At 40.0% G+C, this 15,492-nt stretch overlaps 1 protein-coding gene across 4 annotated transcripts in view; it reads left to right on the top strand.

Moving 5' to 3' along the window:
* Positions 1 to 15,492, top strand: part of STIM2 (stromal interaction molecule 2) — a 151,500-nt gene that overhangs the window by 24,005 nt on the left and 112,003 nt on the right. The window contains exons 1-2 of one of the 4 annotated variants that reach the window (XM_042984813.1): positions 13,897 to 14,064; positions 15,007 to 15,139. The exons of the other annotated variants lie outside the window; for them this stretch is intronic. The gene's annotated coding sequence lies outside the window, so the exon portion shown is untranslated. Of the gene's footprint in view, positions 1 to 13,896; positions 14,065 to 15,006; positions 15,140 to 15,492 lie in introns of those variants that run through there. 4 annotated transcript variants of the gene reach the window in all.

Raw genomic sequence — 15,492 nt, 5'->3', positions numbered from 1 at the left:
TTGCATAGTTGGTCTGAAGTTTGTGTCATTTGTCTCACGGCTGGAACTACAGTGTGTAAATCCAGGCACTACCCATGTGCCCCTTCCACATGGAGACTGGTGACGGAGGCAACTGCAGAGTGAAAAAGAGGGAGGTTGGGAAGGGGAAGAGAGCATGGATGGAGGAAAAACTTAGCATGGGCACGTAGACCTGCCTTTTGAGTGTGTACCGTTACTAACTCAGAGTCTCTGTGCCTCAGTTTCTTCCTTTGGGGAAAAAGGAGATAATAATCTCTGTCTTTCAAGGTGCTAGTAAAGATTAAATTATATACACGCATAGCACATACATATATACCTGTGCTATAGGACATATTATTTTGTGTTCAGTAAATTAGGAAATTGTGTTTCTTTCCCCTAGGGAAATAAAGGATTGTTGTGATGTCTGGGAATACCATACTGTGAAGCACAGGTACGAGTTGTAATAATAGATGCTGGGACATTGTCTGAGGTGCTGAGCATATATATAGCAAGTGACAGTGTGGTGGGCAAAGCAGTTTAACAGATTCATTCTTTGTGACCAAGCCGTAGTAAAAGGGTTTAATTAACATAAAGTGTGAAAAGACTCTTTGAAAATTAATTTGAAATGAAAACTTCATGCTACATTTACGGATTTCTTTGAAGGAGGCTTATTGCCGTATCGGATAGTGCTCCTTTTGTAATGGAAGGAAAAAGCAAGTAAGATCTTGGAGCGTGGCAGCACAGAGTGGGGCAGGCACAACTGCAAGATTGTGTCTTTTGACGGGACATTGGTCACTTAATTTCCTGTGAGATGTCCATCAAATGGATTGTTAGCTGCCTATCTTCTTTGAAAAGTTATTGCTAACAACAGGATTATCGGATTGTCACCTGGATTAACACCGGGCAAATAGGTGAATCTCAGCAAACAAGAAAGTTATCTCAAGTAGAACTAAAATAATGGAAATACGTGCCTGAGTTCTTTATGTTCCTCTGGAAGAGGAAGTACTTGCTCTTGAATTCAGTCACATGCGCTTGGGCTTTCGAGTTCTTCTCATCTTTGTAATGAATTTGTTCCTAGTGAACGTTCCTGAGCCCCTTCTGTGTGCCAAACTCTGTGCCAGCTCAGGGAATGGGGAGTTGAGGAATTCATAGTCTAATGCGGAACAGCAGGTATAATTACAAAACATTGTGATAAGTATATATAAACAGTTGTGAGAGAATAAGGGGAGGAGATAAATGAAATCAAATGGGCTCAGAAGTAACATGGACTTAGGCCATTTCAGTCAGGCAGAACAGTGTACCTACTTAATGGGGTTGTCACATACAGTAAATGAGAACAGCATAGGAAAATGTTGAGTGCAACGTCTGCCACATAGTAGCTCTTACAAAGAGTTAGCTGTTGGTATTTTAAATTTCTGTAGTTTCTTTCTATGATGATGCAGTGCTGTAAATGGTTATTTATCTACTCCTTAAAGAAACTTGGCATAAAGAATTGAAAAAAGAACCAGAATGGGACTGGAGTATGACTTATTACTACTTTGAGCAACTGCTTGGGGAAATTAAAATTTGAAGAAAGCTAATAGTTCATGATCCTATTTTGTAGAAAAGTACTGTACAAGTTATTTTAAGAAGGGGTTCTTTGTTGCATTTCGGTGCCCATCTGTCAGTCGGCTGTGGTAGAAACACTGTTTATTTAGCATCATTGGGAGATTAAATATCCCACGTGAATGAAGAGCCAACATTTATTGAGTTCTTACTGTGTGTCAGGTGCTGTGATAAATGCTTTACACGAAATGACTCATTTGGTCCTCACAACAAGCTTCTGAGGTAGATCTTCGTTTTACAGGTGAGGTAACAGAGGTCCAGAGAACTTAAGTACAATTTTGCCAAACTGGCAAGTGCTAGACACAAGGTTCCACCAGCAGACTCAGATCCTTTTTTTTCTTTTTAAAGTTTTTAATGTTTGTTATTTTTGAGAGAGAGAGAGAGACCATGAGTGAGGGAGCGGTAAAGAGAGAGGGAGACACAGAATCCGAAGCAGGCTCCAGGCTCCCTGCTGTCAGCACGGGGCTTGAACCCATGAACCATGAGATCATGACCTGAGCCGAAGTCGGATGCTTAACAGACTGAGCCACCCAGGCGCCCCATACCAGAAGACTGAGATCGTTAACCAGTGTTCTTTTGACTCTTGAATAATTGCAGCTTAAGTCCTTTGAACTATAAACTTGTTTTATTTCAAACTTACTGGATGCAAGTTGTTTTTAAAATTTGTTAACTTCCTATGGCACCTGGGTGGCTCAGTGGGTTAAGCGTCCGACTTTGGCTCAGGTCATGATCTTATTATGAGTTCAAGTCCCACTTTGGGCTCTGTGCTGACAGCTAAGAGCCTGGAGCTGCTTTGGATTCTGTGTCTCCCTCTCTCTCTGTCCCTCCCCTGCTCGCTCTCGCTCTCTCTCTCTCTCTCTCTCTCTCTCTCAAAAATAAACATTAAAAAAAAAAAATTTGTTAACTTCCCTACTGAGTGCAGTTTAACCAGCACAGTGTTAACTGTTAGTGCACATAGGTATTCTTCAGGGTTATTGATTTGTATAGAGCTGTTCATATTTGTATAGAGCTTATCTTTCATGGCCTTGAGTTGCTGTAATGTTTATCTCATTATAAGCTTTTTACTTAAGTATAACAGTACAGAAAATGGCACAAAATCAGAATTCAGCTCATCTGTTTTTCACCAAGTGGATCCTTCCATATCACTAGCACCCACATCGAGAAACATAATATTGCCTTCACCCCTGGTGAAGTTCCTCATGCCCCTCATCACTGTCTTGTCTCTGCCCGAGGTTAAACAGTGTTCTGATTAAACACCAGAGAACAGCTTTCATGTTTTGAATGTAATGTAAATGTGGATTCATCAGCGTAGATGATTGTATCACAGTTTATTCATTGGACATCTGTAATTAAAAAAGAATGGTGTCTTCAAAGGCTGGAAGATCGTATCAAAGCTTGAGTTGTTCTAATTCTTGGTAGTGTGAAGGATCCTCCTTTGAGTATAGCATGTAGAGTTTTAGTATGTGGTATTTGTGATGTGCTCTTCTCAGGATTTAGTTAATTTTTTCAGGCTTATCTATGTTTTGCTTAGGTCGAGTCAGAAGGAGCTTTCAGATAAATTGTTTACTGAGCTTATCAGACTAAAGAGTCTGGGAGCAGAGAAACTTAAAATGTAAGGTCCAGTGTTGTTTGCATTATGAGAGTGAAGCTAAATATAGCCCCTCAGGTTATAGTTAGATGCATGCAATTTATGTATACATATACAATGTTGATTTATCCTAAGTACTGAGAAATCCCATGATGGCTTATTAAAAATTGTATATTAAACTTTGTTTCAAATCTGATTTGTAAATACTAGATTTTTAGAAGCTGATTACCACAGGCCAGTTCCTCTTATTTGACAAATAAAGGAAGTTGGGGCTCTGGAAACTCATAATTTGTGTTTAAGTGGAAAAGAAGAAAAATGTGATAGGTAGAACATTCACTTTCCTTTTATATTTATTGCAAAACTAAATCAGGGTGAAGAATGGAAGAACTAGGAAGGTGTGTCAGTTTTCCTGCTTAAAGATTTTACTGTATAATAGCATATTCATGTAATTGAGAAGATTGTTTGAAATGTTAACTTAAGGCTAATGTATTAGTAGTTCAACATGTATTTACTGAGCACTCCTAGACACTGTTCTAGGCACTCGGGCAGTGAAGAAAGCAATGCAAAACGACGAGCTTACGTGAAATTAAGTAAGATGGTAAATAAGTAGACAAGTAAATATGATATGTCAGGAGGTCATTAGTGCTGTGGAAGAAAATTATATAGGTGAGGGCAGTTAGAGAATGTCAGGGCAGAGTGTGGATGCATATATGCTATTTTGTATACAGTGCTTCAGAGAAAGCACAAGTGACATTTGAGAAGAGGGAAAGGAGTGGACAGAACGATGTGGTTCCCCTTAGGTGGAGAGATCCTGGCCCTGGGTATCATGTACAGCATCCTGATGGGGGCGGGGGGAACGTGCTTGGATTTTGGAGAAATGTAAGGAGACCACTGGGCTGGTATGGAGTAAGCAATAGAGAGGGGAGTAGGAGATGAAGTCAGAGAGGTAGCCAAGGCCAGAATGTCCAGGGTCTTAACAGACTGATGGAAGGACACTGGCATTTCTTGGAGTGAGATGCAGAACTCCTGCAGGGTTTTGAGAAGGTTGTGGCATGGTCTGACTTGTGTTTTAAAAGGTGATGTTAGTTATTTCGTTGGGATTAGAGTGTGGAAGGCCTGGTCTCGGGGAGGGGACACCCGTTAGGAGGTTTTTGTCCGTGGGAGAGAATAGCAGAGCTCTCGTGTTCTCCGTGGAGATGGAGGGAGGTGGCACAGGTGATTCTGTATGCAGATACCAAAGACAGTGAAGGGCTTTGTGTTCTGTTGTCCTGAAAGTCAGGTTTACTGTAATATAAACCCTCACTGGGATGCAGAAACATAAGAGCTAATCCTGAATTATGTAATTTAAGGAGTTAAAACATTGGAACAGATTTATTGTAGTTTTCAAGTGCTGGATATTATGGGATAGCATAAACATCAAGCCAAATAGTTAAACCTTATTTGCTTCTCTCCATGTCCCCAATCCCTTTAAAGCATAAAGTTTAATTTAGGTTTTTTCCCTTACTTTTGGTTGATATTTCATTTTTCTTAACTTTTGTTTGTTTCTGATTTTACACCTGATGTGGTTTTTTGTCCATACTTTTAATTAATTTTCCTTTAGTATTTTGTTAGGTATTTTTTTTTTTTACCTTTTTTCCTGATTTTGTATAATCTGTTACATAATTCTCTTAAGCTTATATCATTGTCACTTCAAGGTATTTTGCTTTATTACATAATTAGAGCTTATTTCATTTTGCAGTCAGAGAGAATGAATTATTATCTGTGTCCAGCAGATAAGTAATACTTAGTAAATGTTTATTTTATTTTTTTTTGCTTTAGTCATTGTGTGTTAGTTTCTTGTTACGCTATTCACTTATCTGTTGCAAACTATATTCATTATGTATACGTTAAACAATTCATACATATACATATCTCAGTTATTACAGTCTGGTAAGAATTTCAGCTTTGCAATCAGACCAATATGAGTTATAATCTTGGTTCTGCTGATTAGTAGATTGGCAGGGTATTCTAGGCTTCTGTTAGTTTTGTATAAAGTGGAAAACACAATGCCCGTCTTTCTGGTGAAGTGCCTAGTGCAGAGTCTGGCTGTAGTGGTACTAATCCCTCAAATAGTTATTGTTTCCTTTCCCCTACAAGTGATTAGGTTAAACATTTAAGAATTAACAGAGACAAAATATATGAAGTATTTCATTGAATTTTCTTTTAGTTGGTACTCCCTTTGCTTTCTTTTTTCTTTCGCTTTCTTTGTTCTGGTCCCTTTGGAAAGAACTACAGAAATATAAATGCAGCCTTATCGGGACTTGTGCTAAGTGTAATACACCAAATGATGAAGCCCCTTAGGAACTACTTGTGAGATGAGCAGAAGCTGTTAACTGGTTTTAATAATGAGACTAGGAAAGTCAGTAAAAGTAGTTTCTATTTGGGTTGAAGTTTTGTTTTTGTTTGTTTTATCTTGCTAATGTAAAATCTGAGCATGCTGTAATATACAACAATAGACTTTCAATTAGAAGAGATGGACAAAAATAATGCTCAAATTTTCTGTTACAGGAACCCCTATGGTGCATTCTTGCCCCCACTCTCCCTTCCTCCCCATTCATTAGCTCCTCATATGCTTTCAGTGACTGGGAGCTCACTGGTTTCTGAACAGCCTTTTCCATTAGGAGATAGCTCTGGTTTGTGAAAAGGTCTGTGTCACAGTGAGCTGAAGTTATTCAGTACCTTCTACGTGTTCTACATCTATTTTTTGAAGCAAAGAATGGCTGTCTTTTTAAAAAATATTTTGAAGGACCCTGTATCAGTCAGGGTTCTCTAGAGAAATAGAATAGAAGAAGGAAAAAAATCTATAAATAAATTATGTTTTAATTAATAATTTACAATTTAAATATTAAAGATAACATGTATAGAATTGAAAGCTATTAATTTCAAGGAAATGGCTTAGGTGATTATAGGAACTGGTAAGTCTAAAATCTATAGAACAGGAGTTGCTGCTTCAGTCTTGACGCAGATTTTTTTCTTTCTCGGGGAAACCTAGTTTTGCTTTTAAGGCCTTCCGCATGATTGGATGAGGCCCATTCACATTATGGGAAATAATCTCCTTTCACCTGATTGTGAGGTTAACTACCTCTGCAAAATACTTTCACAGCAATATCTAGGGTAGTGTTTGAATGATTGATTATTATATACTAGCCAAGTTGACACATAAGGCTAACCATCACAGTCCATCCTGTTTTTAACCTGGCACTTAGACATGTCCCCTAAAAATCATATTTAATCTCCAAATAAAGACAGGATCCCCTCACATGATAAAAGCTATTCTGTGTACAATGGAACACATGCTACGCCTTTCCTCAGGAGAGAATACAAAGTCCTTGTTCAGTCTTCTTGATCTCCTGTAACTTAATACTGTCATGTAAAGTTAACTGTTATCAATATATCTTACATGATAAGGGAATAGGAGAGGGAAGAAAACAAAGGTATTTGCTTAATAAATCTATAAATCGATTCATAACAAAATAAGGCAAAAATACTCATAACAATTAAAGTTTTCATTTCTCTGACTGCTCACGTGGTTGTAGCTGGTATCTGTGACTAACTTCTTCCACTACCTATTCCATATTCTCTTTACCCTCAGCAAGCGTCTTAGCTGGTTGGTTCTTTGCATAGTGGGGTGACCCAAAACTTCATTTTGGAAGGGCTGGGTTGTTAGTCCTACCTTGCCCGATTTGGGTTGTTGTAGTTTTCTATTGAATTTATTTTATTTTATTTTGTTTCAATTTTTTATTTAAATTCTAGTTAACACATATGGTGAAATTGGTTTCAGGTGTGGAATTTAGTGATTCATCACTAAACTCAACATAACACCCAACGCTCATCACAGTAAGTGCCCTCCTTACTATTGACTTTAATCACAAGGCTGGTAGTACTAAGAGTCACCTTAAGAGGTCTCCTGTATTTCAGACTTTTGTTTCTTACTGCCATTGTGTAATGGCAATCTAATCTTCTCTTGGTAATCAGGTTCAATCACATGAGTCAGTAAAGTAGCCGCCTTTGTTGCCCATTGGTGTGGAGGGAGGAAGAGCCCAGAGTGGCTGAGTAACAGATTTAACTTGCAGTTAGATGGAATCGTTGTGTATTATTCCTCCCTTTGGAAGCAAGATCTCTAGGCCAGCATGGCATAAGGTCATGGGGACAGGAAGCTAATGTTTTGCTCTTGGGTTACTAGGGGTAATAGTGAATGGTGTCACTCTCATTTCCATTCTTTGATTTCAGGGTCTGTGAATCCCAGGCTATGGGAGAAACAACACTGTTTATTGGATGCTGATTTAGAGTATATACAGCCTCCTGGAGAACACTGCCCTAGCCCTGCGAGGTATTGCCACCTTAACTAGCATGGTAACTGAGTCTTCAAAAGGCCATTCCACTGTTCTATCAGTCAGCTGCTCCGGGAAGATGGGGAACATAGTAAGACGAGTCATGAGTATGGGTCCATTGTTGCACTTCATGTGCTGTGAAGTGAGTTCCTTGATTAGAGGTAATGCTGTGTAGAGTATCATGATGGATGGTGGATGAGCATTCTGTAAGTCAACAGATGGTAGGTTTCGCAGAAATATTGGATACAGTGAAGGATTCTAGATACTAATCTGTATCCAGAATGTTTTTCTGTTAAGAACAGAACTTTTCTCCTTCTGTAATGGAAGCATTCCAATGTAATCAACTTGCCACCGTATAGCTGGCTGGCTGATCACCCTGAGTAGTGGTGCCATGTTGGGGACTCAGCGATGATCTCTGCTGCTGGCATATGGGCCTCAGCAGTGGCTGTAGTCAGGTCAGCCATCATGGGTAGAAGTCCATGTTGCTGTCCATGCATAGCCTTCCTCCTTCCCATGATCACTTTGTGTAGGAGCCCATTGGGCAATGATAGGAGTGGCTGGGGAAAGGGACTGGCTGGTATATACAAAATGTGTCATCCTGTCCACATGATTATTAAAATTTTCCTCTGCTGAGTTGACCCTTTGGTGAACATTGACATGGGACACAGATATTTTCATATTTTTTGTCCATTCAGATATTTTCATATATTTTATCCATTTTTTGTGTATCTACAGACCTCTTCAGACTATCTTGTCACCAGTTACTCAGTTATGTCCTTCAAGTTCCTGACCAGTGGCTACAACTTTTTTTTTTACATTTATTTATTTATTTATTATTTTTTTTATTTTTTCAATATATGAAATTTATTGTCAGATTAGTTTCCATACAACACCCAGTGCTCATCCCAAAAGGTGCCCTCCTTAATACCCATCACCCACCCTCCCCTCCCTCCCACCCCCCATCAACCCTCAGTTTGTTCTCAGTTTTTAAGAGTCTCTTATGCTTTGGCTCTCTCCCCCTCTAACCTCTTACATTTATTTATTTTTTGAGAGAGCACAAGTTGGGGAGGGGCAGAGAAAGAAGGAGACACAGAATCTGAAACAGGCTCCAGGCTCTGAGCTGTCAGCACAGAGCCCGACGTGGGGCTCGAACCCACGGACCGCGAGATCATGACCTGAGCCGAAGTCGGACGCTCAACCAACTGAGCCACCCAGGCGCCCCAACCAGTGGCTACATCTTAATGCGATGGCACCTCTGGCCATTTCTCCTTCCATGCAAAATGAACAGCCAGGTTTATTGCTTGAAGTTCTGTCCTCTGGGAGGATTTCCTTTATCACTATCCTTGAGGGATGTCCTGGGGAGGGATGTCATACTGCAGCCGTCCCTTTTGGGTGGTGCCTTATATTGTACAGAATCCTCTGTAAACGCAGCCCCACTTTTCTCTTCTTCATTCCCCTGGTGGTGGGGAACTTCTCACGTGGTGATAGGTGTGGGCTGACTGCAAAGATAATGTAGCAGAAACAGGGGCTGTGGGCACTTGGACACTTCTTCCTATGACTGACTTGTGCCTCCAGGGCCTGTGCCATCTCCATCTCGTACGTACAATTTTCATTTGATGATGGAGTACTGGCGTGAATATCCAACTTTATGACTTAGTGGGTCACACGGTTGAGGTCTTGACAGGCAGCTCATTTCACGTGGTAACTAGTTGCCCATCGTTAAGCATTAGTAGCCCAGTAGCAAGCCAAAATCTGTTCCTCAGAAAGAGTATTAACCCCTGAGGATGGCTGACTTTGTCGAAAACTCTAAGGGTCTGTACTGTGATTAACCTATATGGGCTTGCCAAAGGCTCCAGACAGCATCTCCCTCTGTTCTGACACTTCAAGTACCATTGGATCTGCTGGGTCATGTGCCCAAGTGGCAGAGCAGCTGGCAGGGCGGCCTGACGTGGTGGAGAGCCTTTTTTTCTTCTGGGCCGTACTCAGAACTATAGCTTTTTGGATCATTTGATGTGATGGATAAGTTTTATTTGGCTAGGGTATGGTGCCCAGTTGTTTGGTCAAACGCTAGTGTAGATGTTGGTGTGAGGGTAATTTGTGGATATAACTCTGTAAAGGAGATTATTGTGCATAATGTGGGTGGGCCTCAGTCCAATCAGTTGAAGGCCTTACTAGCAAAAACTGAGATTTCCCAGAAAAGAAGGAGTTCTGCCTCAAGATTATATCATATAAATCTTGCCTGAGTTTCTAGTGTGCTGTTCTGTGCTACAGATTTTGGAATCAAGACTTTGATATTAACGTCTATCTGAGTTGCCTGCCTGGTGGCCTGTACTACAAATTTCAGATGTGACGTGCCAGCCTGTGCAGCTGTGTGAGCCAGCTCCTTATAATTACTCTTTTACTATGTACTTTTCTCCCTCCCCCTTCCTCCCCCATGTATGTGTTATCTCTCTCTCTCTCTGTGTATATATAATACATATACGTGTGTGTGTGTGTGTGTGTGTGTGTGTGTGTGTGTGTACACACACATATATAGTCCCATTGATTCTGTATTTTTAAAAAATCCTGATTGATACACTTGGTAGATGGGCTGGAATAGCACACCCAAATGGGGAGGGGAATATGTTGCCTGTAAAATCTAAAGAGGCCCACGGGGTGCTCCCTCTTATTTGCGTGTGGGAGGGGCCAGATGCAACACCTTATCCTTTACCTTAGAAGGGGTGTCTTGACATGCCCCACACTCTGGACTCCTAGAAATTTCAATTCAGTGGAAGACCCCTGAATATTTTTCCAGTTTATTTACCACCCTCTGACATGCAAATCTTTTAGGAGTAAGTCTGGAGTAGTTGCTGCTTCTTGCTCGTTAGATCCAATTAGCAATGGGCCAGTGTGATATCTTGTATAAGGGGGAGGCTGTCAAGGTCCCTGAAAATTAAATTTTGACTGAGATCATAGAGCTCTGGAGAGTTGATGTACCTCTGAAGTGGGACAACTGCTGGACTTGCCAGCTGAAAACGGACTGCTTCTGATAGATTTTGTTAATATTGAGAAAAAAGCGCTTGTAAGATCTATATCTGCATATATCTGTGTTAATTTATTCAAGTGGTAAAACCGCATCTGGTAGAGCGGCCTCAATTGGAGCCATCACCGTTACGTTTGTGATAATCCACTGTCGTTGTCTAAGATCTATCTATCTGTTTTCAGCACAGGCCGCATAGTGAGTTGAATGTTGATGTGGTGGGAATCTCCACCTCTGCTTTCCTTAGGTCCTTGATGGTGGCACTAATCTGCGTTCCCTCCCCGAAAGCAGTATTGCTGTTGGCTTACTCTTTTTCCAGGTAGAGGCAGTTCTGGTGGCTGCCATGTGTCCTTTCTTGTCTTACTCGTCCTCACTCCACAGGTCTGGAAAACAGTGTGGGGATCTTGCCAGTTGCTGAGTATGTCTGTTTCAGTTATGGATTTTGGAATTGGGAAAATAACCAAAGGATGGATGCAGGGGACCCGCTGGACCCATTGTGATATGCATCTGAGCTACAACTCCATTGATTACCTGACTTTCATAATCCCCTGCTCTGACACATGGACTGCAGTGACATTTTGTCTCTTGAAATTAGTGTCAGTTCAGGACCAGGGTCCAAAGTCCCTGAAAAAGTCTAATTATTTCCTTTTCTCAATGCAGTCATCCTGGTAAAAGTCTGTACATCCATTTGGGGGAAGGCTGGGAGGAAAGATGAACTGTATGAAGTTTTGCTGTTTCACAGGGTCCCTCCTCAAGAGGACTATCTTCCCCTTTATTTCAAGGGGTTTTGAGTCTGGAAACTGGCTCAAGTGTAGGAATTTTTGAGGGGTCATGATTTTGTTTTGGTAATTCAGGTTCACTGGACCTAGAATTCTTTTGCCTATATAGATCAAGTAAGAAGTTAGTAGATGGCCCATCTGTTTTCTCTTCTAGAGGCCCCATGATCAACTAGTGAATGTCTTAGGACTCTGAGGTAGACTAATCTGTTTATCGTTTTCACTCTGCTGTCCATTGTGGTAACCATGTCTGTCTTGTATTTGGCAATTAAATATTGCCACCTAGCCCCTGACTCCCCAGGATCCAGTTGTCCCCATTGCATGTAAGGACCCTAGTTCAAGGGTAGCAGTTCCCACTGTAACCTCTGACCTGCAGAGAGGAGCAGTCATGCTGAGGCTCACCACATACATTTATTTGTCATAGTTAAGGTGCAAGGTATGTTCTCTGGATCCTCCTGGGGTGGGTGAACACGTTTTCCATGAGAAAACCATTTCAACATTCCAATCTCTCCAAGCCTTTGGATGTCTTCTTCTACATTATGCCAAGGCAGTTTTGGCATTTTGACTTCATTTGATGTAGGCCACCTTTTGGTCCATGTTTCAGCCCACCAACCAGTCAAATCACTAGAGCTACTACAACCCCGTGAGCTATAAGATTGAATCTAGAATCTCTGTTTAGTGTTCTCATATTAATAAATTTGGCCACATTCAACTTAAAAAAAATTTTTAGTGTTTATTTTTGAGAGAGAGACAGCGGGGGAGGGACAGAGAGAGAGAGGGGAAGACACGGAGTCCGAAGCAGGCTCCAGGCTCCACACTGTCAGCACAGAGCCCAATATGGGCTCAAACCCACAAACCCTGAGATCATGACCTGAGTCAAAGTTGGATGCTTAAGCGACTGAGCCACTCAGGCACCCCAGCCACATTCAATTTTATTTTTTCCATGTTATCCCACATCCTTGATACCAAATCCTATTCATATCCCCCAGGTTTCCTTTCTATATAAAGTGGGAAAATTGTGAATTCTAGTGTATCTCCTGGGGATAACATTGTATACCTCATCTTTTGGGACCAGCTGGCTCTTGAATCTAGTTATAGGTCTAGAAGAAAGGGTGAATGGAGGTCCTGATGAGAATCTGCTGTCTGGTAAGGTGAGGCCATTACAGATTCTTCATGCAAAACAGAGTTCATCTCAGTTAAGTGTAGAAGGTCTGATTCTATTAGCAAAGAAGATCCTGCAGAATTTAGAGGTTCAGTGTCCCCCGCTTCATTGAGATCTGGCTACATGTTTCCATTCCAATTTTCAGGATCCTGTTTCTTCCTAATGAGTACCCTTACTTTAACAGACAATATTGTATGAAGTTAGAAATTCAATTTTTGTTGTAATTCAGCCACTCACAGGAAGACACTCTGGGTTTGATTTTCAGACATCTCAGCTTTCAGGTTTTGGTAGATAAAGATCTCTGTCAGGGCAGACAGAAAGAAATGTCATTTATGTGGCATTTGAACTGGGCATATGAAGCCTTGAGCTTATCTTTTTATTTCCTACTTTATCCAAAGTTAGGAGTCACCACTAATGCCATTATAATCCTTAGTTTGATAAATGTTCTAAGGTGTCATTTGCATGTTCACCCAGAACCTTGCTTTTTATAAGTATTTGTTCAAGAGTTATCCAAGGGTTATAGTTCATACATCTCTTGCTGCATCATGCCGTGCGCTGCTGGTGTTTTCTTTACTTTGTTATTGGAAATAGAGTCATTAGTGCCTTTAAATCTAATCAGAGTAGAGAATCCGCTGCAGAAACCCCAGAGCCAATTCAGAAAATTCATCCTTAAAATTCTGATCCTCTAAAACTATTCTTGGTTTCCAAATCAGTGTTAAGGTTCTTAAGAGAAACAGAACAATTACGTATGTGTACACACACACACACACACACACACACACACACACACACACACAGATATCTTTTAAGAAATTACCTCATGAGATTATGGGGACCAGCAAGTCAAATATTATTTGTAGGGCAGGTGGAAAAGTCTCCTTGATCCACCATCAGGTCAAGAAATAGAATCCCACCAACACTTGTAGAAACTCCCTCTCCTGTATTCCCTCTTAATCATGACCTTTCCTCCTGCCAGAGGTAACATTAAATCTTCTGTGGTAATGATTTCCTTTCTTTTTGCTTTTATTTGTGTATGTATATTTAAACGCTATTATTTATTTTTGTCTTGATCTATATGTTAATAGAATCATTGTATTTTTTGTCTCTTGCTTTCACTTGACAAAAGTGGGAGTTTTGTTCATTTCGTTGTATGTAATTACAGTTCCTTCTAGTGGAATTCTACAATATTCAATTAAAAATTTTTCTTTAACGTTGTATTTATTTTTAAGACAGAGACAGAGCATGAGTGGGGATGGGGCAGAGAGAGAGGGGGACACAGAATCTGAAGCAGGCTCTAGGCTCTGAGCTGTCAGCACAGAGCCCTACGCAGGGCTCAAACTCACAAACTGTGAGATCATGACCTGAGCCGAAGTCAGACGCTTAACCAACTGAGCCACCCGGGCACCCCTGTAGTGTTCTAGTTTTAAATACTCCACAGTCTAATCAGTTTTTCTAATGGACGTTTTGTTTGTTTCTAGTTTTGGCCTTTTATGAACAATGCTTCTGTGAATGTCCCAGCATTGCACATCTGTGTGAGTTTCTCAAGGGTATGTAACCAAGAAGGTTGCTGGGTCAGATGGTATCGACTGTGCTTAGTAATGCCTATTTGCCAAAGGAGATGTATTAGTTTATTTTCCCAGCATCACCAACATTGCTATTATACACTTAAAAACAAATTCTGTGGTAGATAGGTAATGGTATCTTCTTGTGAGGTTAATTTGCTCATTACAATTGAAATTGAGCCTCATTTTATATTACTGGCCATTTGGATTTCTTCTTCTGGAGATTGTCTTTTTAAGTCTTTTGTCCACTTTTGTATTGGGTTGGTCCTTTTTGTCTTAGAGTGTTATAGAGTTCTGTATATTTCTGTTCTTTGGTTACAAAATATTTTTGGAATTCCTTATTTCTGTCCTTTGATTATAATTACAGTATCTCTCTTCAGTTTGTGGCTTGTCTTTGCATTTACTTTATGTTGTGTTAATGAATAGAAGTTCTTAATGTTAGTATTATCAAATTAACCAGGATTTTCCTTTATAGTTAAATGCTTTTGATGTCTTAGTTAAGAAATTTTTCCTTGCTCTTAGGATATTATCTTACATTATTTTTTCAAAGCTATATAGTTTGTATTTCAAACTTCAGTTTTTAATTCAGTAGGAACTGATTTTTGGCTGTTTTGTGAGAATTGGGTTCGATTTCCTTTCTTTTTCTCATATGTAGATACTCAGCCAATTCCAGAACCATTTATTTTATTTAACAAGATAGAATTTTCCCCACCAATTTGCATTGCTAATTATGTCATATGTCTCTATATGTTCGGATCTATTTCTGAGTACTTTATTTCTTTCACTGGTTTGTCTGTTGCTTTGACAATAGTCACAAAGTTTTTAAGTTATAGATGTCTTACAAGTCTTAATATTTGGTTTGGCGGGTTTTCTTACTGTATTCTTCTTCAAAACTGGCTATTCTTTTCCCTTTGCATATTCGGACAGATTTCTCAATCAACTGGTCCAGCTTTAGGTGAAAAAACCCATTAGGAATTTGATTGGAATTGCAGAGTCTTTCAAATTGATTTGGAGACAGTTGACATCTTTATAACACTGAATCTTCACATCTAATAATCTGGTAATATCTCAATTCGTTTAAGTCTATTTTAGTGGCTCACATAAAGTTTTATAATTTTTTTGCCCTAGAGATCTTGCATATAGTTATGTTTATTTCTAGGTACTTTGTGTTTTGATCTCCTCTTCTTTTAAAAAAAATTCAGTTGTCTTATTTTTATTAAAAAAATTTTTTTTAATATTTGTTTTTATTTTTGAGAGAGTGGGAGAGAGAGAGGGAGAGAGGGCGTGAGTTCCAGTGGGGGAGGGGCAGAGAGAGAGAGAGAGAGAGAGAGAGAGAGAGACACACACACACACACACACACACACCCCAGAATCTGAAACAGGCTCCAGGCTCCAAGCTCCAGGCTCCGAGCT

Source organism: Panthera tigris, chromosome B1, assembly GCF_018350195.1.
Source record: "Panthera tigris isolate Pti1 chromosome B1, P.tigris_Pti1_mat1.1, whole genome shotgun sequence".
Classification (NCBI taxonomy): Eukaryota; Metazoa; Chordata; class Mammalia; order Carnivora; family Felidae; genus Panthera; species Panthera tigris.
This window is presented reverse-complemented; position numbering and strand designations above follow the sequence as displayed.